The sequence below is a fragment of the Halichoerus grypus genome, chromosome 13 (assembly GCF_964656455.1).
Source record: "Halichoerus grypus chromosome 13, mHalGry1.hap1.1, whole genome shotgun sequence".
NCBI classification, from domain to species: domain Eukaryota; kingdom Metazoa; phylum Chordata; class Mammalia; order Carnivora; family Phocidae; genus Halichoerus; species Halichoerus grypus.
In genome coordinates, this window is record NC_135724.1 from 37,610,134 (window position 1) to 37,626,165 (window position 16,032).

Genomic DNA, 16,032 nt, shown 5'->3' on the forward strand with positions numbered 1-16,032 from the left:
TGGTCAAATTTAATTTCCTAAAGATCAGAGATGCTTACATTATTTCATGTGTCCATATGTTATCCTTGAAAAGAGAAGATGGCAATCTCTTTTTTCATTTACTCAATTTATCCTTTGGAATTTCTCAATGGACAATGGAGCACACTGTGATAAGTGGAAGGAGCTTGACTGAGTGTGTTGGTTTTGCTGGAGATGGCTATTTGTAAGTGTGCTGAAGCCAAATGCCACCTGGGAAGCAGCCATCCTTTTTCCAGGGCAGTATTTTTAATTATGTCTTTTCACCTGAGCTCCAGGGCAAAAGTTCCATTTTTCTCCCTGCTCATTATTAACAAACCCCACAAGGACAGGGGTTTCTAATTTCATATTTTTAAGTGAATTTAGCATGCAAAGTATTCAGAAATGACATTAGATATGTAGTTAAGATAATACCGAGGTTCTGGAGTTTCTTCGCTTCATACAAATCTATACATCTTACCCACACCAACCGCCCTCTGTTCACATAGCAATACTTAACCACACAATCCACGTGTGCCTGAAAGTGTGTTCCATGGCTTGTTGTGATTGTCATTTGGACACTGCATACGTTTGACAGACACATACGGTAACTATTATGGGAACTGTACACATATATCACTTTCTGTGTTTAATTTGTATCAAGTGTGATTTTTGTGCAGCAATGCAGACTTGCACCCATTTTGGAATTAATTAACCTGAACAAAATTGGATCCTCCAGTCTAGGTTCCTTAATAATATCCTGGCTAACACATTAAATAATACATGAGAGGGAGATGGAAGTAGGGGGATTCCAAGGAGAGAGAATGAGGATTCAGGCCTCCTGAGTTTTTAATCCCCGTCCTGCCAATGTTTTCCCCTGTGAACGAGAGTCTTCCGTTCTTTGCTTTTGTTTTCCTGGCTGCAGCAGGAGAGCAAGACCAAACCCAGGCAGTGTTGTAGGGAGAGTGAGTGAATGCCGAAAATGTGCACTGAGAGCCTCAAGTAAAACACACTATGCTGTGTGTGGAAATTATTATGAGTTCATTCTTCATGCACTTTTAGTCCTTGCCCTCTAGGCTCAGACTGCCAGCCAAGGCACCAATTACTGTCGATGGGGCTGTTGGTTCTTGTGATGTGAACACCTGTCCTCCAGCAAATGAACTGAGATAATACATCCCAATTTACTATGTGTGTCATATACCCTACAAATTGAATCTCTAAAATACACTGAGTTGAATAATAAATGACACTGGGTTTAAATGACAGGAAATAGACTCCATACAATTGCTTGGGCATCTGTGTCCACCCCAGCCTTTGTCCACCCGGTCTGCTGCTGAAACGCCACGCCAGACTTCCCTCTGCATTCTCGGAGCTGACTCAGGGGCCATCTGTATGGGGAAAGTCACTGCAGAATTGCTGGCTTCCCCGGGAGAGCCTCGGGCTGATTCATTCAGTCAAGCCAGGGCTTGGCAGACCCAGCCCCACACTGCTCAGCAGATAAGACAAAATTGCAACCGGATATAATTCTGGGGGCCTTCAAATTCATATTTAAAGAAACATTCGGGGAGCCTGGGTGGCTCAGTCGTTAAGCGTCTGCCTTCGGCTCAGGTCATGGTCCCAGGGTCCTGGGATCGAGCCCTGCATCGGGCTCCCTGCTCCGCGGGAAGCCTGCTTCTCCCTCTCCCACTTCCCCTGCTTGTGTTCCCTCTCTCACTGTCTCTCTCTCTCTGTCAAATAAGTAAATAAAATCTTTAAAAAAAAATAAAAATAAAGAAACATTCAGTAGGCAACTGGATGGGCCGCCCCGTACAATCTGTTGCCCTGAAATTTAAAAGAGAAAATTATGGAATGAAAGAAGGAAAGAGAGAAAGGGGTAGTAGCATGAGATCGTGGTTGAGGGAACAAGGTTTAAAGGTCATTCCAAAGCTTCTGTGAACCTTGGCTCTCCTTCCACTAGCTGTGGGACTTCTGGCAGGTGAGGAACTCTGATTTTTCTAAATGTCAGTCTCCTAGGGTGCCTGGGTGGCTCAGTCGTTAAGCGTCTGCCTTTGGCTCAGGTCATGGTCCCGGGGGTCCTGGGATCCAGCCACACATCGGGCTCCCTGCTCCACGGGAAGCCTGCTTCTCCCTCTCCCGCTCCCCCTGCGGACCGCCATCTATATCCCCTCACTCCTGAGCTGCCCTTTGTTCTCTGGGGGGACAAGCTCTGGGTGAGGGAGAAAAGAGGTTCTTCAGTGTTTGGCCTGCTCTGCCCGAGCACCCCGCCAGGAGGTTAAACATAACGCGTAAGCTGGCTTTGTGCAGATGAGCCCTCCTCCCTTAAAGAGCGATGGTGCACAGCCAGCACTTCTTGTCATGAGACATTTCACTGATTCATGCTGGAGACATTTATGGGATGGGAATGTCCCGCAGGGCTTCCTTTCAGTGTAATAACAGGACCCTCCAATGACTACAGGCCTAGGTACCTCCCATGGCTGCATTTTATGTAGATACATAAGTGTGTACAATTTTTCTTCCTTTCCTGTTTCAATGACATGTTAATCAGCTGGAATGGCACTGATCCAGAAACTACCTATTTTCCCCGGAACCTCCCCATTTTCAACATCCTGATCAAGTGGACAGGTGGCTGGGGGGACCACATGCCCAGGAAAATAGAAGGAAGGCAATGAGAATGCACAAGGGTGCTCTGAAGAATGTCGGTATTGTGTAAACAGATGTGTACTTATCAGTCTATTTGTGTTTAATTTGTTGTTCTTTCTCAACCAATAATGCCTACATAACCTAAAAAGACAAGGACTTAGTTGTCTGTTTGCAGTTTCTGTGTAGTCCCACGTAGTGCCTTTGCTTTCTTCGGTAAGCTCATCACTGGTAGTGAGGACCCCTGACACATGTGAGCCAGGGAAGAGTGCTTGTCCCATAACCAGTGCCCACACTGAGCTGGTGGAGAGCAGAAAGCCATGAAGGGAGGCATCTGTAGATCTGCTCCAAAGGTCTCTCCCTGGGACATGAAGCTGGTAGGGTCCCCCATCTCAGGAAGGTCCCTTATGAGCATCTGTACAATGCTCCTCTTTCCTGCTTTCCTCTTTTTAATTTTTTTTAAATTTATTTATTTGAGAGAGAGAATGTGTGAGAGAGAAGGGAGAGAGAGAGAGAGAGTGCGAGCATGAGCAGGGGGAGGGGAAAGGGCAGAGGGAGAAACAGACTCCCCTGAGCAGGGAGCCCAATGCAGGGCTGGATCCCAGGACCCCGGGATCATGACCAGAGCAGAAGGCTGATGCTTAACCAACTGAGCCACCCAGGGGCCCCTCCTGCTTTCCTCTTATCTGTCTTCCTGTCCTCTTACCTGTTTCCACATAAGCCCTTAAGAACCTTCTATCTGCCACTTTCTTCTTACCCCATTCGCAGTCCCTACCTGAATTCCTCTCTTCTGTCTTATTCTTTGACTGCTTTAGGACACGTCATGGGAAATCTCATATAGACTTATCCTGTCTTGCTTCCCGCATGTTCTAGGATCTTCTCTATGTCTGGACATCTCTTTAGAACTTATCTGTCACCTCTCCCTGTTCCACTTCCTCACAGCTCTGTTAAGTGGCAGTGGGTGTATTAGATTACTGTGTTCGATATGGTATATTGGGAAAGAGGGCTCTTTATTGATTAATCCAGGTTTGAAATTCCATGTCTGCCACCTAGTACCTGTGGTATCTTAGCAAGTTATTAATTCTCCATGCCTCAGTTTTCATTTAATTTTTTCATATTTTTACATGCCCCGCGTTCTCTAGCCAGCACCTCTCTTTGGCTGGATCTAGCAGAGAGCCAGCTAATGGAGCATCCAGACATCCTGCAGGTCTTGGCCCCCTGCGTTACAGAAGAGAACAGGACAAGGTTGAGGCATGCATCAGAAGGCCGATGAGCCCTGGATCAGCACAGCAACACTTTTTGTGTTTGTTTCTGTAGGTGTCTGCCCTCAAAGGATGTGGGCTGCCCAGGGTGGGAAGTGCATTTTCTTTTACTTTGTATTCCCTAATCCTTGCCTACTACCTCCAATGGAATGCAAGCTTCATGAATGTCTATTGGGTGGACTTATTGGTGGAGGGGAAGTAGTATCCTCGAGAAAGATGCTTGCCTTTTTAGTTAGATAGGTCTGGATCTACAGGGGTCCATGCTGAGTACTGATGAGTGTGTATGTGGTGAAGAGGGGATTGGAGAAAGGACCTACTAAGATTTATTCACAATCCTTCAAAAAGCCCTACTAACCTGGACAAAGGACAGGGCGGTTTTGACAACGAAAAGAGGCCTGAGATATTTGCTAGCACAGGATGCCAGTGAGAAAGGAGTAGGTGGGGTGGGCCCGGGGCATGGGCCTGGAAAGACAGGCGTGGTATAGCGTGAGTTCCTGACATTAGAGAGTAGTTGGAAGGGATTGTAGAGGTTCTGCCAGGAAAATGAATATGCAGACCACGAAGCTACTTTCAAAGATAAAACTGTGTTTACTTTACTCTGCAACATTGCCTTAGATCAACCTCATAAGCTCCCCCACCCTTTGTTTCATTCTGCTCTGCAGTAAAACACTTCCATCCCCAGTATTTAGAACAGTGCCCGGCATGTGAGTATGTATTGAGTGAAAATAATATAGAGGGGAAGAAAGCTGTAAGTCTTTCCACATCATGTAGGTTTACCTTCTTCCTGAAGCTGAAGATGAAAAAGGTGATGCTTCCATGCTGTTTTTTCCTTTGAGAACAGCCATACTCTGTCTCTTTGAGCAACCATGGAAAATAGTCATCAGAACACCTTACTTTAACCTCCCCGGGGATGGTTAATTTAGCTTAGGAAAAGGTGAATAGGAAAATCTAGCATCTCATAGTCTAAATACCTGATTCTTCATATCTGTGACACATTGTATAATACACGTATCAATTACACTTCCGTTTCCTTTTTGCCAAGTAAGCCATATACTTCTCATTCCATTATTTTTAGTTTGGTCATGTGATTGGCTTTGGCCAGTGAATGTGAGCATATTCCACATCTGAGCGAAATCTTTGAATATGCTTATGTAGTTTTGGTTTTATATCTTTTGTGCCCACCCTTACTTGAGAAGAACATGACCCAGATAGTAGATACTTCTTTGAACTGGGTTCCAAGATGAGAAAAGTCACAGAGTAGAACCAAGAAGAACTTGTGGGAGCCACAGCTGACTTGCTCATCTCAGGTAACTTGAACAAGAAATGGTGTTTGTCATTGTAAGATAATAAGGTGTAAGTTTTCTATTGCTGCTAGAACAAGTTACCATAAACAGCAGCTTAAACAACACAAATGTATCTTATAGTTCTGTAGCTAAGGTTCAACATGTGTCCCATTCATCTTTCAAAGCTGTATTACTTTTTCAGTGGAAAAGTGCATTAGCTAATCTACAGTCACAGGATAGTTACAAGGTCATAAATATACAAACATAGACAGAGAAGGCATAATCCCTTTAAAAGAGAAATTTGAGGCAAGGTTAAATCTGATGGCCCTATCTCCTTCTGGAGATTCTAGGGAAGAATCTGTTTCCTTGCTTTTTCCACCTTTCAGGGGCTGCCCACATTCCTTGGCTTGTGCTCCCTTCCATCCTCTTCAAAGCCAGCAATATTGCATCTCTCCCCATTCTTCCATAGTTACATCTCCCTCTGACTGTCTTTCTCTTCCTCTTCCTCTTCAATCTTTAAGGATCCCTGTGATTTCCCTGGGCTCATCCAGATAATGCAAGATGATCTCTCAATTTCAAGGTCAGCTGATTAGCAACCTTAAGTTCCCTCTGTCATGTATCCTTAACATATTGACAAGTTCTAGGGATTAAGACATGGACATCTATTATTCTGCAGTATAGGTATTGTAATCAAGTATGATGTTGCTTAAAAGGCAGAGTATTAACTGCTACTCTGTAAATGAACATAAAACAGAAACTATCTGTGATCATTTGAAGTCACAAGATAAAATACATAGCAGAATGACATTGAATATGACAACCTGGCTCCGTTCCTCATACCGCCTCTAGGTGTAGGACTTTGGGCAAATCATTTGGTTCATTTCTCTCTTAGTTTCTTCAACCGTGACATAGAACACTCAACTCTAGTGCAATTATCTTTCAGGGCTATGGAATGTCTATATCATAACTATATCAATAGCTATGTATATCCCCATACCTATACTACTTCATTCTTTTTATCTTTCAGGGTTATTAAATGGATCAAGTCAAAACAATGGCGTGTAAGGGCATATATGGATATGTCTATCTATCTTCATTCTTTTTCTCTGTAAAGATATATGCACAATAGGGTGTATAGGGTGGTAATAGGGCCATCAGATTTAACCTTGGCTCAAATTTTTCTTTTAAATGGATCATGCCTTCTCTGTCTATGTTTGTATATTTATGACCTTGTAACTATCCTGTGACTGTAGATTAGCTAATGCACTTTTCCATTGAAAAAGTAATACAGCTTTGAAAGATGAACGCCTTTCTCATTTCCTCACCAATGGTAACAATGAACAATTATTCAGTAATAAAACGGGTAAAATTAAGATACGGATTTCCATTGGTTTAAAGTCCGATGTTTGTAGACAGTTATGCACATGCCTGCGTGCATTTCTGTTCTTCTTTGTAAAAATGTTCCTCCATTCCATCTTCCATATCATAGCACAGCATGGATTGACAATTCCAACTTTTCATTTATGTGGGTATTTCACTGAGAAACTCTCTACTGGCATGACCATATAAATTGCTTTTTCCTTTTGTTGGAAGCTCTGCTTGGTGCTCATTGCCTGACCATTTTGGCCACCTCCCGAGGCATCTCTGGCCAAGTAGTCGGCTGTCTCTCCCAGAAGCAGCTGAAAGCTCTTCCTCTTTCAACATCTGTGGAATAAAGACTCCATTTTACCCCTTCCACATATGCTTACGAGAGATTAGAATATTATAGGTACCCAAAGAGTTTGTATCTTCCTACATCTTTTATTCTTTTTGCCTGCTTTTATGTATGTTTTACTATTTCAATGTGGTTAATTAAACCATGCAGTGTGTATGTAACTGGAGTATGTAGACCCAAATATATGTGCTATTTTAGATCAAATTATGATGCCTGTCCAGTGACAGATCCAAACTGTTAATATGTTATTTTCAAGAGATCACAAATTTGTTGGTTGAATGCTAAATTTCTTCAGCAAAGCAATAAAATCAGAGAAAATATATCACTTGTAAAGAATGTTTTCCACATTCAAGATAGGAGCTTATGACCATTCTATGGACTTTGAAATTATGCTATGCTATGCTAAAAACAAACATAAGAATTAGTCCAAAATATGATATAAATTAGACACAAAATATGACAAAATGTGAAACCAAAAGTCTTATAATACTCAAATCAAAACTTTACTGGCGGAATAATAACTAAACATGTGTTACATACAATGTACCACAATGGTACCACATGCCCCCCCGGGGTAAAATACTTTGATCTTTCTGAGAAAGAAGTCATCTTGAAAATTAATGTCTCATAAAATGAAAGATCTCTATTTCCTTGATCAGTTTTTTTCTCTAAAATATTTTAAAATAGTTTTTGTTTTGTAGTTCCTTTTGGTGTTCAACATTATATTAATAGATTTTTAAATTATTATTTTAGTTCCTGATTTATTCTATTGGACAGTAAGTGTCTCAAGTAACAGAATAAGATATCAAACAAAATACCTTTTAAGTCAGTTAAAATTGCAAGGACACACAACAATTTATATTTGATGAAAAACATATAAACAAAGGATATACACTAAACACAATAGAGTGGTTGTCTGGGGAAGAATGGAGAATAAGAGTAGGAGGTGACAATAAAGGAATGCATCAATTAAAAATGAATAAAACAAGAGAGATTTTAATATACTATGAATTAAGGAGCATGATTAACTTAATCTTCTCTATCAGGGGTTCACAAAATATTAATTTGTTTGCATTTCATCTTCTTTTGAGGGCAGTGGTTCCTTTTTGGATGCAAATCATAATAACCAAAGGAGCTTTTATTTTTTTTTAATTTTTTAATTTTTTAATTTGACAGAGAGAGAGACAGTGAGAGAGGGAACACAAGCAGGGGAAGTGGGAGAGGGAGAAGCAGGCTTCCTGCTGAGCAGAGAGCCCGATGCTGGACTCGATCCCAGGACCCTGGGATCATGACCTGAGCTGAAGGCAGATGCTTAACGACTGAGCCACCCAGTCGCCCCCCACAAAGGAGCTTTTAAAAAATGCCCACACTTGGTCTCAACTCCTTGATTCTCTGGTTTAATAAGTTTGGGGTGGAAATTAGGCATATGTATTTTTTGTGATTAAACATTGCAAAGTGAACACATTGGTGTACTTCATAATCCAAGAAATAGGATATTACTAGCATCCCAGATGATCTTCTCATTTGGACAGTTGTACTAAAAGTACTCTTAAAAAGAGCTCCAGATGTGATTCTAATGGTTGAGGACCATCCTTCTAGTTCACACTCAGGCTGATGCCTTCTTGTCTTATGGTATTATTTCTCTCGCATTTTTTTTCTGATTTTGTAATATTCCTAACATCATTTATTCATAGTGAGTAGGGACTATTTGTAGACCTTCTTTGTCCTTATATCTTTAAAATGTATTTATTTTGTCAAATTTGATTGATAGTTTAACTATGTATAGAATTATTATTTAAAATCATTTTCCCACTCAAATTTGATAGCATTTTCCACTGTCTTTGAGCATCCAATTTTGCTGTAAAGGTTTGGATTCATTTGCTGTACATATCTTTTTTATTGTCATCTTTTCCTTGAAAGATTTCTTGATTTCTTCTTTATCCCTGAAGCCCTGAAATTTCACTAGAATTATCAATATGCAGGTTTCTGCTATATACCCAGCTGAACACCTGATAGGACCTTTTAATTAAAAATATTTCTATTATTTTTTTGGTTATAGTTGACCCTCAAACAACATGGGTTTGAACTGTGCAGGTCCACTTTAATGTGGATTTCTTTCCATAAATACAGTACAATATTATAAATGTTATTTTCTCTTCTCTATGATTTTTTTAATGACATTTTCTAGCTTACTTTAAAAATACAGTATATAATACACATAACATACAAAATATGTGTTCATCAACTGTTTAAGTTATCAGTAAAACTTCCAGGTAATCGTAGGCTATTAGTTAAGTTTTTCAGGAGTCAAAAGTTATACACAGATTTTTGACCGCATGGGGTGTTGGTACCCCTAGTCCCCACATTGTTCAAGGGTCAACAGTATTTCCTTCCCTTAATTAATCATGAACTCTTCCTGGAATGCTTATTAGATTAACATTGGCATTCTGGAATTGAACCTCCATGTTGTTAAAATATATGTGTGTGTGTGTGTGTGTGTGTGTATACGCACACACATATATATAAAACATGGTTATTTTAATATAAATTTATATTTAATATTAGTTAAATGTGTATATGTGTGTGTATATATATATTCTACATTATGAAAAATTTCTTAAACATAATCTTATCAATAATAAGCTTGGTCTTACTTGATTATTCTTTTATTCAGTGCATTGACTGATTTCTTTTGTAACCACAATTAAAATTTTAATTTTCACAAACTCTTAGTCTCTGGTGGTTCCTGTTTTAATAATAGTCTCTTTTTGTTTTATGGTTGTAGTATCCTCTTAAACTTCTTTGAGGAAACCAATTGGGATAGTTTACCTTTTGGTTCCTAAATTATTTGTTTTCTATAAGATTAATTTTTTGGTTTATTCATTTTGAGTTTTGCCATGGATGCTAGTGGTTTTCCTCCAATATGTGGTGATCCTTAGACATAAGTTTGTATTTACTGAATGATTAGAATGATTCATAGAGGTAGGTGTGTTATGTTTTGCTGACAGACCCTCTGTCATGAAAGGTGTTTTTTTTTAATTTTTTATTGTTATGTTAATCACCATACATTAAATCATTAGTTTTTGATGTAGTGTTCCATGATTCATTGTTTGTGCATAACACCCAGTGCTCCATGCAGAACGTGCCCTCTTTAATACCCATCACCAGACTAACCCATCCTCCCACCCCGCTCCCCTCTAGAACCCTCAGTTTGTTTTTCAGAGTCCATCGTCTCTCATGGTTCGTCTCCCCCTCCGATTTCCCCCCCTTCATTCTTCCCCTCCTGCTACCTTCTTCTTTTTTTTTTCTTAACATATAATGTATTATTTGTTTCAGAGGTACAGATCTTTGATTCAACAGTCTTGCACAATTCACAGCGCTCACCATAGCACATACCCTCCCCAGTGTCTATCACCCAGTCACCCCATCCCTCCCACCCCCCACCACTCCAGCAACCCTCAGTTTGTTTCCTGAGATTAAGAATTCCTCATATCAGTGAGGTCATATGATACATGTCTTTCTCTGATTGACTTATTTCGCTCAGCATAATACCCTCCAGTTCCATCCACGTCGTTGCAAATGGCAAGATCTCATTCCTTTTGATGGCTGTATAATATTCCATTGTATATATATACCACATCTTCTTTATCGTTTTTATGGGGAGCAGGGCTATGTTTCCATGGGTAGGATGTGTCATGTACATACACCTCTGTAGGTTATTGAGCATGGAACAATCTAGTTGTCTGGGGACTTGAATAATTAGACAAAGTAATGAAGGCTTTATCATGGGATTAAAACTCTTTAGTGCATATGGCTCCTGGGTGGAGCTGCTTCTACTCACCCCCCCCCTTTTTTTTTTAACTTGAGTATCTGCTATGGGTATATAAATGCCCTCTCTCTGCTTCTTTCTTGGGTTCCTATATGAATGGTAGGTTTACTCCCTAGGCAGATCAACTCCCACTTTTAGAAAGTGTTATTTTTAGAAGAACAGAACTTTTGTTTACTGTTAAGGGCTGGGTCATTCTCATCCTAATTTTAACTTCAGTCTGACCTTATGTATTAGCTGGACCCCTTCAAGCTTTCTAGTACAGTGATCACTTTCTTTTTTTATTTTCAAATGCTGTTATTTTCATATATATATTATTTGTTGTTGTTTTTTGTGTGTTTTGTTTCATTTTGTTTTCAGAAGAGGGAGTGGAGAGAGTTGTTTGCATGAAATTTAACATCTTCTACTGAGTGCTCGCTGAATAATAATTTTGATTGTTCTCTGTGCCTGTAGCTCGTTACAGCCCAAGCTATATGTCAACTTTACCTGTCTAGATGCCTTCAAAAACACCCATGTACATGTCAGCTCAGCCATGCATTTAAACATGATTTAAAAATATTCAGTGAGCTCACCTGTGACCAGGTTGTGGTTTCTAAATATTATTTTGGAGAAATGGCTTCTCAAGGGCTGGCTTAGGGAAAGTACACAGTGAACTTGATGCATCCTGTTGTGTCAGAAAATAAGCAAGCTCTCAAAGAATGGAGACATGTCACGAGGACCCAGGAATCAATTTCAGAACAATTTGAGCATCAAAAGGAATAATGAATATAATTGACTGTAACCACTGAGTATATAAAAATCCATTAATTCATTGTGGTGTCAGTGAGTGATAGGCTACCAAAGAAGAGATTATTATACCCCTTATCCTCAAAATTAGTAATTAAAGGGAAAGTTAAGCATTTAGCATAACTCTTGGAGGAAGTATGTTCAACCCATGATAATGAGATGAAACTCTCTCTCTAATTTTTTAAACAGACGTTGAAAACCACCAGTTAAAAAGGAAGAGGGAATGGTGGAATTAGAAAATGCCCATTGTAACCGTGAGAAAAATAATTCAGAAAGGGTTCATCACTAGAGGATAAAAGTATTAGAGGAAATGTTGAAGAACAGGAAATGCAGAGACCAAATATCACCCCCAACCCCCACAAAAATCACTGGGTATTTCATTGGGCAGGGAAAAAAAATACCTTTACCCATGGAGAGATCTGGGAGTTACCGTGTGATGAAGTCTCACTGATAGCGGATCATGTGACATTATATGCCTCCTGCCAAAGTACTGCAGGACCTATGAAGTATTCTTGCCCAAAGTGCTACACCTGAGTCAAATCAAGCCTAACATTTAACTTCCTGATGGTAGGAAATACATAGGGTTAGAGAAACAAGAACAATGGCACAGTGAAAAAAATGTAGATCCCAGAAGGTGGGACCTTGTTTACATTGGCTAAGTCTCTTCAAAATGTCAGATGCCATTGGAAAAAGAAAAGTAGGAAGTGTGAACTTTGAATCAAAGTTAAAAAACAAAAAGGCTAAAGATATATTTTGGAGAAAATTGAGGGAATCTTGAAATTTTGAAAAGAAAATTTGGAAATGTGAAATTTTTAAATATGAAAATGATGTTTGTATTAGAGTTCTACAGAGAAAAACAACCAATAGGATGTGTATACATAGAGAAAGATATTTATTTTAAGAAACTGGTTCACGTTGGGGTGTGGGTGGCTCAGTCAGTTAAACATCCGACTCATGATTTTGACTCAGGTCATGATCTTAGGGTCGTGTGATTGAGCCCTGTGTTGGGTCCACACTGGGCATGGAACCTGCTTGGGATTCTTCTCTCCCTCTCTCTGCCCCTTCCCCCTGCCCCCCAAGAAAGAGGGAGAGAGAGTTCATGCCAACTGTGAGTACCTAGTGAGCATAAAAGCAGACTGGAGACTCAGAAAAGAGTAGCAGTTTGAGTCCAAGGGCAGTCTGCTGGCAAACCAGGAAGAGCTGGGTTCATAGTTCAAGTTCAAAGACCATCTGCTGGCAGAATTCTTCTTGTTCAGGGAGGCCAGGCTTTTGTTCTGTTCAGGCCTTCAACTGATTGGGTGAGGCCCATCCACATTATGGAGGATAATCTTTATTTGACGTCTACTGATTTTTTTTTTTTAAATGATAGTAGGATGGGAGAAACTTTGGAGATGATTTGGGTCATAAACCCTAGGTGGAGTCCTCATGAGTGGAGTAGTATCCTTACAAAAAGGTCTCCAGAGAACTCTCTTTTTTTTAAAGATTTTATTTATTTATTTGTGAGAGAGAGAGAGTGAGTGAGAGAGCACAAGCCATGAGGCGGGTGGGAGGGGGGGAGAAGCAGAGGGAGAAGCAGACTCCCTGCAGAGCAGGGAGCCCGATGCGGGACTCGATCCTGGGACTCCAGGATCATGACCTGAGCCGAAAGCAGTTGCTTAACCAACTGAGCCACCCAGGCGCCCCTCTCCAGAGAACTCTCTTATTGTCTTTCCCTCATGTAACACAGTCAGAAGACAGGAATCTGTGACCCAGAAGAGGGCCCTCACCCAACCATGCTGGCACCCTGGTCTCAGACTTCCAGCCTCCAAAACTGTGAGAAATACATTTCTGCTGTTTATAAGTTACCCAGTCTTTGGTACTTTGTGCTAGCAGCCCAAACAGACTAAGACATTATTATTAGAAGACAGGCTGTGCGATGTAGGAACCTGATTCCAAATATATGCCTTGCAGGCATCAAATGCGTGCATGCACACACACGGACATGCATGCCTGTGGGCACTGAGTGTCAACAAGACATGTTGAAAATGCATGGGTGTCAGAGAAAGACACATTGGTGGTGGTGTTTTTTTGTTTTTTGTTTTTTTTTTTAATTTTTACTGACACGGAGAGCAAAATGTGAGAGATGCCTTAAGGATAAGGAGAGAGAAATCACACTTAGCACCAAATTTAAAGAGCTGTGTTTTTGAAGAGTAAAATTTCAATGTGCTTATTTTGGTATTCTTACTGGCATAACTTTTTAGCAAATTGAAGCACTGATAAATTTGCAAGACACAAACATAGTTTCCACTATTTTGTAGACACGATTATGAAGATTACTACTGTTGGTTCCTTCTCAGTAATGTATTCTCCAGGAGAAGGGCAGAGAATATGGAAGGAAGATGGGAGACAGCTAGTTGAACTCTGCAGTAACTTAGCAGGGCTATTTCAGCCCTCTGAGATACTTCCTTGCCACCAGGACACTCATCCTGTTGACATCACTTAAAATCATCCAGCAAATTTTGTCTTCTATTTTATTATGTGACTTTTCTGAATCTTACATTGTTCAATCCAATCTATACTTTATCTCCATTGTTCTTAGAACTTGTACTTATATTTCTTTTTCCCTTTGACCCCCTTCACCCGTTTCACCATCAAAGTTTACTGATTTAAATGTAAATCTCATCCCGAAACACCCTCATAGAAACATCCAGAATGTTTGACCAAATATCTGGATATTGTGGCCTAGTTATATCGACACTTAAAAGGAACCATCACAGTGTTATAGAAACGTAGAAGCAACTTCTTTTTTTTTAGCAGATGCATGCATAAATATTTAATGATAAAGTGTCATGATGCCTGCCGCTTACTTTCAAATGATTCAGAATATGTGCATATATATACAAACATACATATATACACACACATATATATGTACACACATATATAGCTAAAAATACATATACACACATGGCAAATTTGAACAATTGTTTATTCTAAACATTGATCATATCAAATTAAAGCTTTGGGAATTTTTTTTTTTAAATCCAGACTTTTTATTTGTTCAGTACTATGGAGGGTTTTTCTGTTTACTTTAAGATATACTCACAGCACGTTATAGGTAAATATAATTTTATTTTTAATTGTTATCAATAAGTGGTCTGTAGTTTTATAATTCATCCAATTATTTTAAGTAATTTGCTGTGTCCTTCAGAAAATAAATTGTCAAAACCCTGTGTATGAACTTATCTTTAAAAAAAATCAAGTTAATGCTTACATAATTTATACTCTAGTTTATTGAACTATGTTATAACTATATTATGGAGTACATGATATATGTCAAAGCATGTGTTTATGATTAATTAACATCAATCTTTCAATCATGTTTCCATTTATCACATTTCATTTGTTAGTATATATGTTATTCTTTTTACATATTATTTAAAATTGCATAATGTTTAATGTACTTATATTTACGTAGCCAGAGATTTAACTCCTTTTATTATAAACAAATAATATTTTATTCCACTTTGGAATATTTTTTCACATAAAAGCCTTTGCCGTCTTTTTTTTTTTCTCAATTCCTGACTAAGAGGGATGTGTAATTATTAAAAATACAGCAATTAATGGAGCAATAATGAGAAAGATTAATTAAGAGTTATACTTAGAGATTTTCCTAATAATCTGTGTCTTCAGGTATTACTCTACTATGTGGTTATAGCTATCATTAGATAAAAATACTAAGTTCTCTGCTAAAAGTGTAAAATTCAAGTATTTTAAATTCCAAGTACATGATCATTTCAGAAATAAGCAAATGACTTTAATGATAATTGAAAAGCTTAGTTAAGACAAACACATTGAGATTTAATAATAAAGGACCTAAAATAATGAAATTCTGGGTATTTCTACTTCAAATCTTGCCTGACAATTGGCTTTTGACTCTTAGAGATGTTTAATTAAAGTCATATTTAATTTGTGAGAGATTGACTTCCTTAAAACAATCAATTTTACTCTCAGACTAATGGAGCACAGTATATCTAAACAATATATTTTATGTGTCTCATTACTCTTCTTTTTTTTTTATAATTTAGCAGATTATGCAACACATTTGAAACCTTCAAAGGAAAGCCATTAAAATACCAGTGAAGTCCTCTCTTTTCTCTAGGAATATCTGGAAAGCAGAATTCTAACACACTTTATTCAGATAGATTCTGTGTTTCCACTGAAGAAGAAACACTCTGAGGTGAAAGAATGTTTTAGTTTCACCCTCACGTTTTAAATTTCTCATCAAAACTGTGACCAGCTGTAAGAGCTCTTATTTATTAAGAGGTAAAAATGAAACTCATGCATTATAATTCATATAATCGTAAAACAGTCAACATTCTTAAACAAAAAATAATTTCACAAATAATTTTAGATTAAACAAAATCAGCTCCTGGTCTCGTTTTCCTAGGAATTTTTAAAAGCCCAATATTGGGGCAATTTTAGGCACTATTTTAAATCCAACTTTTGTTCACGAAGAATTTAGGAGCAACAAGATGGTTTAAGTAGTGC

The 16,032-nt window shown here is 38.8% G+C and overlaps 2 long non-coding RNA genes across 2 annotated transcripts in view; both read right to left on the reverse strand.

Annotated features, from left to right (window-relative positions):
- LOC118552748 (uncharacterized) overlaps positions 1-16,032 on the reverse strand; it is a 61,839-nt gene that overhangs the window by 26,132 nt on the left and 19,675 nt on the right. The window lies entirely within an intron of this gene.
- The window catches only part of LOC144379855 (uncharacterized), a 29,375-nt gene continuing 18,145 nt past the window's right edge, over positions 4,803-16,032 (reverse strand). The window contains exon 2 of the long non-coding RNA XR_013443340.1: positions 4,803-6,880. This is a non-coding gene — a long non-coding RNA (uncharacterized LOC144379855). The remainder of the gene's footprint in view (positions 6,881-16,032) is intronic.